This window comes from Oratosquilla oratoria, chromosome 12, assembly GCF_046742065.1.
Source record: "Oratosquilla oratoria isolate Oo_2021 chromosome 12, ASM4674206v1, whole genome shotgun sequence".
NCBI classification, from domain to species: domain Eukaryota; kingdom Metazoa; phylum Arthropoda; class Malacostraca; order Stomatopoda; family Squillidae; genus Oratosquilla; species Oratosquilla oratoria.
In genome coordinates this window covers 28,674,082-28,685,433 of record NC_134788.1, presented here as the reverse complement: position 1 = coordinate 28,685,433, position 11,352 = coordinate 28,674,082, and the positions used below count along the sequence as shown (strand labels likewise).

General features: G+C 39.5%; 1 protein-coding gene across 1 annotated transcript in view; it reads left to right on the top strand.

The window, feature by feature from the left end:
- Positions 1 to 450: 450 nt before the first annotated feature.
- LOC143030633 (uncharacterized) overlaps positions 451 to 11,352 on the top strand; it is a 19,059-nt gene continuing 8,157 nt past the window's right edge. The window contains exon 1 of the mRNA XM_076193800.1: positions 451 to 986. The gene's annotated coding sequence lies outside the window, so the exon portion shown is untranslated. The remainder of the gene's footprint in view (positions 987 to 11,352) is intronic.

Genomic DNA, 11,352 nt, shown 5'->3' with positions numbered 1-11,352 from the left:
TCAATGAGAAGTTACGTTTTTATCCAGACCGTCCTCAATGATCATTGGTGGTATAGATCAAACTTCACTCTTTAAGTTTCTTACTATTGTGTTATTAGTGTAATAGATTGCATATAATTGAATTATTTCAACTCTTTTCTTTAAAATGTGTGATTTTCATATAATTTGACCAAAGAGAAGTTATGTTTTTAGCTTCAGCAAAGTTACCGACTGGTGGTTACAAATTTACCGCTAGCCTGTCATCTATGTTCTGCGAGTGCAGATCATCACTGAGCAACAGGGTTGCCAGATTGGCGTTTTTAATGCCAAATTGTGCATTTTTGGCATGTTTTTACTGTGTTTGGGAGGAACATTTGTAGGGTGTCATTTTTTTTTGGGGGGGGGGGGGCGTTTTTAAATAATTGATCGTGATTAGAGATCATTCTTTTACTTGTATCAAGAATTAAATGATGATATGGCTGGACGAATAGTAGCTTTGGTCGGTAATTTAGCAGAGGATAAAAACGTAACTTCTCTTTGATCATATTACATGGAAATCACACATTTCAAAGAAAATAGTTCAAATAATGCAACCATATATATAGTAGTGTGCATATGAGGAAAAACCGTCCTTGTTTGGGTTTTGTTGGTTTGTTCGGCTTTTATCGGTTTTGTTCGGTTTGTTCGGCAATTAGTGAGACCCTCGGTAAAAGCACCGGAGTAGATCCTTGTTTTGATTGCAGAAACATACTGCCTATTTTGTATGTGTTTATGGTGCCCCCCAGCAGTGAAGGAGTTGAATAGTATTTCATTTAACATTATGCATACCTGGAAGTCACAAATGAGAGAATACGTTTCTAAAGATACTATATTCTCTGCAAATTGTTTTTAATGCGAAGGATACGGATTACAGGAGACGGAGTATCATATCTTATCTGGGACTGGAATACTTCAAATACATGCAGTGGAATTTCTCACAAGAGAAACCATTGCTTCACAAAATATTAGTGAGTAACATTGTATCGGAAAGTTGTACAAATACTATAATTCTTTATAACGTAACCAGAAAGTAGGTTTAACTTTATATTGTCTACGTGATTTGCCAGTAATGTTGCAACAGGCACAAATCAGTTTTCACGAAAAAAAATAATAATAATCACAACTCAAGAACCTACTTCCACTATGTATGTGCATTGTTTTAGTAGTTATTGGAACACGGGGAGTGGGGGAAGGGCATGAGTCTAACCTAACCTTGGTATAGGTAAGTCAAATTTGACAAGATTAATTTTATTCTCGCATAAGATTATGGACATAGATATTTTAAATTCTTATTTTTGGGCTACTGATGCTATTTCTTAAAAAAAAATTCATTTGTCTGTTCACCAATACTGGATGTGTGTATATGTAAGGAAGGGGGGGAAGGTGTCCCCTGACACATGGAAACCAAGTGATTTGTTGCGGAAACCAATGAATTATTCGCAAGAATCATACATTGACTTCTGACATCCTTGATTATTAGATGGGTGTGGACCTATTTGAATTTTTTTTTTATAAAGATTTATATCCAGTTTTCTGTGCTATTGCACCCTTCATCATACTCTGATTTATTATTATTGTTGTTGTTATCATTATTATTATTATTACTATTATCATTATAATTTTCATCATTATTATTATTGTTATTATTACTATTACTATTATTATTATTATTATCCTTCGTCAAGGATGCGTCAAGGATGCGTTATGTCGCCCTGGCTGTTCAACTTATACATGGATGGGGTGGTGCGTGAGGTGAATGCTAGGGTAGTGAGTCAGGGATTGGAGATGGTTAAAGAAAATGGAGAAAAGTGGGAGGTGAGCCAGCTGTTGTTTGCGGACGACACTGCGCTTGTGGCAGGGTCAGAGGAGGGATTGAGGAAGCTGGTGGCAGAGTTTGGGAGAGTATGTGATAGAAGAAAGCTAAAGATAAATGTGGGTAAAAGTAAGGTGATGAGATGTACAAGGGGTGAAAGTGGCAGTAGACTGGAAGTGAACATTAAGGGAGAGCGACTGGAGGAAGTGGATAGTTTTAGATACTTGGGTGCAAGTGTAGCAGGAAAAGGTGGAGTGAAGGTGGAGGTAGAATGTAGATTGAGAGAAGCGAGTAAATGCCTTGGTGGTTTAAAGAGTGTAATGAGAAATAGACATTTGGGAATGGATGCGAAGAGGAGACTGTATGAAGGAGTGATTGTGCCAACAGCACTGTATGGGGCAGAAACGTGGAACATAAGAGAAGAAGAGATAAGGAGTTTGAATGTGTTTGAGATGAGGTGTCTGAGAAGTATGGTGGGGGTTACTAGGCTAGATAGAGTGAGAAATGAGGAGGTGAGGAGGAGAACAGGGGTGAAAAAGGATTTGGGAGAGAGGGTTGATGAAAGAATATTAGGATGGTTTGGACACATGGAAAGAATGAGTGAAGAAAGACTAGTAAAAGAGGTATGGAAGGCAGATGTGGAGGGAGTGAACATGAGGGGACGTCCTAGGATGAGGTGGATGGATGGGGTGAAGGGGGCTTTGGGGAAGAGGGGAATGTCTGTTGAGGAAGGAAGGGAGAGGACGGAAGACAGAGGTGAGTGGAGAATGGTTGTATATGGATGATGTTGTGACTGCATGAGGAGGAATGGGCGGGGGGGTGGGGGGTGGGGTAGTATGTGTGAGTAAATTTTGACGCAGCCCGAAGGGATTTCTCCCCGTCCTCTCCTTATATGCAAAGGGGGACGGAGAGGGGGGTCGCCGATTAAATGAAGCGGCCTTGCTGTGGATGTGCTGTGTCTTGCGACACTGCTTCTGACCCAGGGCGGTGGGCGGGGTGCGGGGTGCAGGAGGTGCTCAGATGAGAGGAAGGGTGGGAGGGGTGTGGAGTGTATTTAGGGATGAAATGGGTGGGAGTGTTTTTATGCCTTTCCCTTTTTGGCTACCTCCCTTGGAAGGGGAAAAAAGCCTTGGTATTTGTATGTATGTACTATTATTATAACTTTTATTATCATTATTATAATTATTATTATTGTTATTATTATTACTATTATTACTTCTTTCTCTTTGTAATGTTTATTCATCCACTCTCTTAACTTTTAATTTCTCTGATAATAAGGAAATTTATATTCTCCATAACCTAACCTGAAAGTAGTATTATGTTGTCTTCGTAATTTACAAGTAATATTGCAACAGGCATGAATCAGTTTTCACGAAAAGATATCAATTAATTTGAAATGACTGTTTTAACCAAATAACCACAAATCAAAAAGCTATACCCACCATGTGCATTGTTTAAATAGTTGACAGAATGGGGGTGGGGGGGGAGTGGAGTCTAACCTAACCTTGCTATAGATATGGATAGGTAAGTTACGGTTGACAAGATTATTTTTTACTCTCACACTAAAGATGATGGACATAAATGTTTGAAAGTACTATCTATGGGCTTCTGCTTGTGTGTGTATTCACTTGGTCTTTGGTCTTTTGGATCACGTGTTCGACTCGTGATCGACAGCTATTTCCCTCCTGGAAGAGAGCTCAGAGCTCGTAGGTCCGATCTATGGGTAATGCTATGACCTTTCACACACACACACCCCCAACTCCCCGCCCACGAGAGTCAGAGTAACGACCCGAAGCGCAGCTGTACCGAAATTAATTTCGGCCCTGGGCAGGATTCGAACCAAGCACTACGTGTGTGTGTGTGTATGTGTGTGTGTGTATTTACCTAGTTGTATTTTACCTAGTTGTATTTTGCGGGAAGGGGAGCTATGCTCGTGATGTCCCGCCTTTGTATCTTGCAGTGTCTAGTTTGTTTTTAAACTCATGAATGGTTTTTGCGCATACTATTTCATTGTCCAGTTTGTTCCAAGTGTCCAAAACTCTACGAGGAAAACTGTTTTTCTTCAGTTCTCTTCTATAGCTATGTTTTTTGATTTTCTTTCCATGTCCTCTTGTGTTTCTTTTGTCCCAGTTAAGTAAGTTCTCTCTATCGAGTACCTCTGTGCCTCTCATGATTCTGTAGATGGTCAATAGGTCACCTCTCTCTCTCTTCTTTGCTCCAGTGTCGGTAACTCCAGTTTAGCCAATCTCTCCTTGTATTATAGGTTTGCAAGTGCAGGTGCCATTTTTGTAGCTACTCTTTGGATTCTTTCTATTTTCTTTATATTCTTTTTGGTACTGGGGGACCACAATGTCGCCGCATACTCTAATCTAGGCCTTATCAATGTAACCAATATTTTTTTTATCATGTCTTCGTCCAAGTATGTAAACGCCACTTTTATTGATCTTAGCAAGTTGTAAGTCCCCCCGACAATTTTGTTAATCTGTATATCATAGGACAAGTCGTTCGTGATAATTACTCCCAAATCTTTTTCGGATCCTACTTTCTTTACTTCTTTGGTTCCAATTGTATATTTTCCTGATATTCTGTTTTTGCTTTTTCCAAACTCCATTATGCTACACTTCTTAGTATTAAAGTCCACTTCCCATTTCTGACTCCAGTTCCATACCCTATTTAGGTCTTCTTGCAGTGCTTCACAGTCCTCATCAGTTTCTATTTTCCTTAGCAGTTTGGCGCCATCAGCAAAGAAGCTCATGTAGCAGTTCACGTCCTAGTCCATGTCATTCATATAGATAGCAAACATTATTGGTGCCAGCACAGATCCTTGCGGTACTCCACTGATCACCTCTTTCCAATCTGAATATTTTTCTCTGAGCACTACTCTCATCTTTCTACCAGTCAGAAAGTCCTCCATCCATTTTAGTAGGTTTCCTTGTATTCCTCCTATGTGTTCCAGTTTTTTTAGTAGTTTTCTGTGTGGTACTTTGTCAAAGGCTTTTTGCAAGTCTAGGAATGCACAATCAGCCCATCCATTTCTTTCTTGCACTATGTCTATTAGTCTTGAGTAAAAGCATATTAAGTTTGTGGAGCATGATCTTCCTTGTCTGAATCCGAATTGTCTTGGGTTTAATATGTCATTGTCTTCCAGATGTTTTACCCATCTATTCTTGATTATTTTCTCACAAATTTTGGCTATGGTGCTTGTTAGCGATACTGGCCTATAGTTGGTGGGTTCTTCCTTGTTTCCTCCTTTGTATATTGGTACAATGTTAGCGTTTTTCCAGTCCTCGGGTATCTTTCCTTCTTTGAGTGAGCTGTTTATTAAGATGTGTATTTTGTCTGTTAGTTCTTCTTTGCACTCCTTTAGAATCCAATTTGCAATACCATCCGGGCCATGTGATTTTCTGACATCCAGCCTTGATAGATGTTCTGATATTTCCTTTAGTGATGCTGTAAACTCATTCATGAGGGGAGATTTCTTGTTTTTATCTATGTCACAATTTGGTATTTTCTCTCTGGTGAAAACAGATTTAAAGTGATTGTTCATGACTTCGGCCATCTCTAAATCTTCTGTGTATTCTATGTTTCCTTGGCATAGTTTCACCATTTCCTGTTTGTTTTTAAGTTTACCATTCACATACCGATAGAATAGTTTGGGTTGCTCTTTGCATTTATTTATAATATCCTTCTCATGGTTCCTTTTCTCCTCTCTTCTCACATTAACATACTCATTTCTACAGTTAACATAAATTTGCCATTTGCTTTGTTTTTTGTCTTTTCTCCACTTTTTCCAAGCTTTGTCCCTTCTGTCTTTTGCCTCACTGCATCTTTTGTTGAACCAACATTTAATGTACTCTCTCTCGCTTTTGTCTTGGTACATGCCTGTTTACACCTTCATTGTAGTTTTCCATCAATATATTCCATTTCTCTTCCACTGTTGTCTCTTCCCTGTAAAATTTTTCCCAGTTTGCATTCCGGAAGAATGTCTTTAGTTTTGTAAAGTCTGTTTTGTTGTACATCAGTCTTCCTTTCCTATGCTTTTCGTTCCTCTCTATGTCTATTTCTTCCTTTAGTACAGTTTCGATGAGTACATGGTCACTCTTTCCAATTGGTGTCTCGTACTGGACTTTATGCACTATTTCAGGTTCTGTTGTAAATATTAGATCTAGTTTCGATGGCTCTTCATTATTTCTGTACCTTGTGTTTTCACGGACCCATTGGGTCATTGTGTACTCCATGGTCATATCTAGCAGTACATTGCCCCACGAGTCATCTCCTCCTTGCACTGTCATGCTGTCCCAACAAATTTCTTTGCAATTGAAGTCCCCCATAATTACCAGATTACCCTTACCCATTAGTATCTCATTTAGTGATTTTCTTGTATCATCTAGCATTTTTGTATGTTCGTTTTCTTTCCAAGCGCTTGTTTTTGGAGGCACATAAGTCACCACAAACTTTTTACTTTTCATATTCTTGCCTTCGACTTTTATCATGATCAATTCAACATTACCTTTGCCCTCTGCAATTTTTGTCACCTTTAGGTCTTTCTTGGCCAAGAACATGATTCCCCCTCCCTGTTTCTTGTCCCTGTTTTTATCCAGTAGTTGTATAAACCTTGTCCGATAACAGTGGATGGTATTTCACCTCTTAGTTTAGTCTCTACAATTCCCATTATGTCTGGTTTTGCTTCTAACAGATAATCATTGAGTTCGTTCAGTCCCGAAATTAGTCCGTCAATGTTGGTATAGGCCACTTTTAATTTTCTTCCTTCTCCCTGGTTTCTTCTTCCCTTGGTTTTTTCGTTTTGATGCGCCATTGTCTTAATCTCAAGTCTATTACTCTCCACTGGAATTCTTTGCATTCTGTCTCCGATCTCTTCAAGTTTTTTTCCTTTGCTTCTTCTCTTAGTGCCCTTTCTTTTTCTAATTCCTCAGTACTCATTTCTCTTTTTATCCATATCTTATTGTACTTTTCACTCTTTGCCAAGTTACCTACTTTTTCAAATATGTCTTTTACTACCATTTGTGACCTTAGTTTTATCTTTAGAGGTCGATTCCTATCCTTAGTATAGCGACCAATTCTGTAAGTCTCTTCTAGGTCTGTGCCTGAATCTCTGTCTCCCCCCTGAATTTCATTGAGGATTTCTACTGCTGTCTCTTTTTCTTCTTTTTCTCTCATGTACCTCGCCAATCCTTGTTTTCCTTTTAGTCCATAAACCACAATACATTTCTTCCTATCTACTGTATCCCTGACCCAATTTACTTTTTCGTTAATCACTTGAATGATTGTGTCTTTTGCATTATCTTGCATTTGCTGCTTGACTATTTCTTTGAAAGCAATTTCTTTATTTTCAATATTTTCTTTCCACCTCTTAATTTCCTGGATACTGTCCCCACCTAAGTTTTCTTCGATCTTTTGTGTCAATTCTTGTAATTTGTTGTTCACTTCCTGCTTTAGATTTTCGCTATTGCTCACAGAGAAATGATTAAACAATGTGTGTGTGTGTGTGTGTGTGTATTCACTTGGTCTTTTGTATTCACTTGGTCTTTTGGATCACGTGTTGGACTCGTGATCGACAGCTATTTCCCTCCTGGAAGAGAGCTCAGAGCTCGTAGGTCCGATCTATGGGTAATGCTATGACCTTGCACACACACACACCCCCAACTCCCCGCCCACGAGAGTCAGAGTAACGACCCGAGGCACAGCGATACCGAAATAATTTCGGCCCTGGGCAGGATTCGAACTGTGTGTATTTACCTAGTTGTATTTTATAGGAAGGGGAGCTATGCTCGTGGTGTCCCGTCTTTATATCTCATTTTATCTAAACTATTTTTCAAATCATGTATTGTTTTTGCACACACTTGAGGGATTAAAAAGTGAAATGAGAAATAAATATTTGGGAAAGGATGCTAAGAGAAGATTGTATGAAGGAGTGATTGTGCCGACAGCACTGTATGGGGCAGAAACATGGAACATAAAGGTGGAAGAGAGAAGGAAATTCAATGTGTTTGAGATGAAATGCCTGAGAAGTATGATAGGAGTTATTAGACTGGATAGAGTGAGAAACGAGGAGGTTTGGAGGAGAGTGGGTGTGGAAAGGGAGTTGGGAGATAGGGTTGATGAAATAGTATTAGGATGGTTTGGACACATGAAAAGAATGAGTCAAGAAACATTATTGAAAGAGGAAAGCAATGGTGGAAGGAGTGAATATGAGGGGATGACCAAGGATGAGATGAATGGATGGGTTAAAAGGGGCATTGGGAAAGAGGAGAATGTCTGTTGAGGAAAGGAAAAAACAGATGTGAGTGGAGAATGGTTGTGTATGGATGATGTTGAGATGCATGGAAGAGAGTGGGTGGTGGATGGAGTATGTTTGAATTATTCATTTATTCATTTATTTACATCTCGAAGGGGTTTCTTCCCTGCATCTCTTTGTCTGCATGAGGTGATGGAGAGGAGGGGGGGGCCGATTTAACTATGTGGATGTGCTGGGTTTTGCTACAACTCTCTAACCCAGGGTAGTAGGCGAGATGAAGGGATGACCATCATCCAGGAGGAACCAAAATAAGAGGGAGGGAGGAGGCAGAATGGGAGTGGAGTATGTGGGAATGGAATGGATAGGACTGGATTTTATGCCCTTTTTTTTCTCTCATAGAATATGTATTGTCGTTCTTGTTATTATTATTGTTGTTGTTTTTAATATCATTATTATTATATAACTCCCTGTCTGGGGTATTGGCTGCATGTTGTTATTGCAAAGTAGCATGCAGTTGATACTTTAGGGTCTATATGGGGTGCCCCTACGGACCAGAGCCACACATCATTTTGTCTGCGATAGAGGAGGACTCTGCTCACAGAGAAATGATTAAACATTTCTTATACTTCTACTGTCCCTCCGTTATGCTGTGTAGTGGAGTGGAAGGAGGTTTCTTCAAGGCTAATGTGGATAAAGGTGAAACTGGGAAGGATGATGTGGGTTTTTGTAAGTGCATATGAGCCTGGTAGTGAGAAGTGTGTAGAGCAAAGGGAGTCTTTTTGGGTAGATTTATATTAGTGCATAGAGGGTTTATGGAGAAATGTCAATGTAGTGGTATTGGGAGATCTTAATGCTAGGGTAGGAAATGAATCAATAGACAGAGTGGTTGGGAAGTGTGGAGTTCCAGGAAAAAATCATAGTGGAGAGTTAATGTTGGAGATGTGTCTATTAAGAGAGCTGATGATAGCAAATAGTGTTTAGAAAGTCAAGCATAACTACACATGGGAGAGGGTGGTGTATGGAAGGGTGGTAGATAGGGGGGCATTAATAGATGACATACATACATAGTGGGTGGGTGGGTGGGTGGTAGCCAGGAGAACAGTAGGAAGAGTTTTGGATGGACGTGTTCTTCTGGGAGAGAGTGGGAAGGAATATCAGAACATTTTTTGGTGGAAGGTAAGTTGAGAATAAAGGATAGATGGAAGAAGAGAAAAAGGACAAAAGGTAGGGAGGTGCTTAAAGTAAACTGTTTAAATGAGAAAAAAAGAGGAGTTCAAGAAGAAATTGAGAGAGGAGGGAAGGATAGAGTAGAACTAGGAGTGGAGGAGGAATGGGGATGGTTCAAGGAGGAAGTCATAAGGTGTGCAAAGATGATATTCAGAACAAGGTGGACGGGAGGAAATAGAAGGAAGGGTAGTGAGTAGTGGGATGAGGAAGCAAAGGAGGTTGTAGAAGAAAAGAAGCATTCACAGATTGAATACAAAATAGGACAAGAGAACATATGAGAGGTACAGAGAAAAGAGAAGAGAAGTAAAGCATAAGATAAAAGAAACAATGAGAGAGCAGATGTGAAATGGGGGTGGAGTATGACAGAATTTCTTTAAAGTAATAAGAAGGTGTTTTGGAAAGATATTAAGAGAAGTGGAGGCGAATCAAGTAGAGAAGAAAAGGTAAAAGATGCAGATAGATGATAATGGAAGAGACAGCAGTAAGACGAATATGGGCAAAGTATTTTAGGGAGCTACTAAATGTGAAGGAGGATAGGGAGGAAAAGGTAGTTGCAGTGGGAAGTGCTAAGAAAATGATGGTGATGAGTGAGGAAAAATAAGGAATGTTGCGGATAAGGCAGTTTTTAAGATGATGAGAGCAGGAAAGGAAACAAGGTTGGATGGGTGTCGTGCGAAATGTCTAAAAAAGGGGAGGTACAGTGATGGTAGACTAACTGGTGAAGCTATTTAATGTTTGTTTATTAGAGGGTAGAGTGCCAGAGGACTGGACGAGTGCCTGCATAGTTCCATTTTAAAGGAAAAGGGGGACAAGTGTGAGTGCAGTAGTTTCAGAGGGACCAGTTTGTCAAGTGTAGTTGGAAAGGCTTATGGGAGGGTTTTGATTGAGAGTATTAGGAGAGGAACAGAGAAAGTAATTGGTGAGGAACATTGTGGGTTTAGGACAGGTAGGGGTTGTGTGGATCAGATTTTTTTGGTAAGAGATATGTGAGAAATCTTTAGGAAAAGGTAAGGATTTTTTATTTGGGGGTGGGGCAAAAGGTTTACGACAGGGTAGACAGGAAGGCACTGTGGGAGTTTTTACAAGAGTAGTAGAGCTTGTGTTAGAATCAGAAATGGAAAGAGTGACTGATTTGAGATAAGGGTGGGACTTTGCCAGGGATGTGTTATGTGGCCTTGGCTGTTCAATTTATACATGGGTGGGGTAATGCGAGAGGTAAATGCAAAGGTAATGGGACGAGGAATGGTTATGGTTAAAGAAAATGGAGAAAAGTGGGAGATAAGCCAATTATTGTTTGCTGATGACACTGCACTTGTTTCAGAATCAGAGGAGGGCTTATTAAGGAAATTGTTATTATCATTATTATTAATAATAGTAGTAATAATTATAGAATATTTTAGAATTAGCTTGTGTTTAGCACTTTGAATTCTAGTTCTGTGAGTATCCGGTAAAAGGTCATAACTGAGAACACTGATATATGAATTCAATTATTCCATATGTTCACCCAGTTCACTCAACATGAAAAATGGACACAAATGGAATAATAGTACATACATATACCTAAGGCTTTCCCCCTAACAAGGGAGGTAGCCCCCTCCCCCCAAAAAAGGCAAAAAATCCACTCTCGCCCATTCCATCCCTACACACTCCACTCCCATCTACCCCACTCCCTCCCTCTTATCTTGGCTCCTCCTTGGTGATGGGTCATCCCTACATCTCACCTGATGTTTTAAGGCAGGGAGCACGTATGCCTGTGGCCGGACTTTTGGCCAAAAAAACATTTGGCTGAACAGACACCTGGCCAAAAATATACAAGTGTGAATAGTGACAAGCAATACCTTAAGTATTTTCTTTAAAAGGGTTAGAAGGTAGAACAAGACTGATAATCTAACATTTGTGTAAAGTTGATATATTGACAGTAAAATTAAGTAAAATATATTATTCAAATATTGTTGGTAATTGATCTTAGATGACTTCAAAAATCACTGCAGAAAAAAATTCAGTAGAATACAGTAAGATTTATTTTCTTATTTATTTA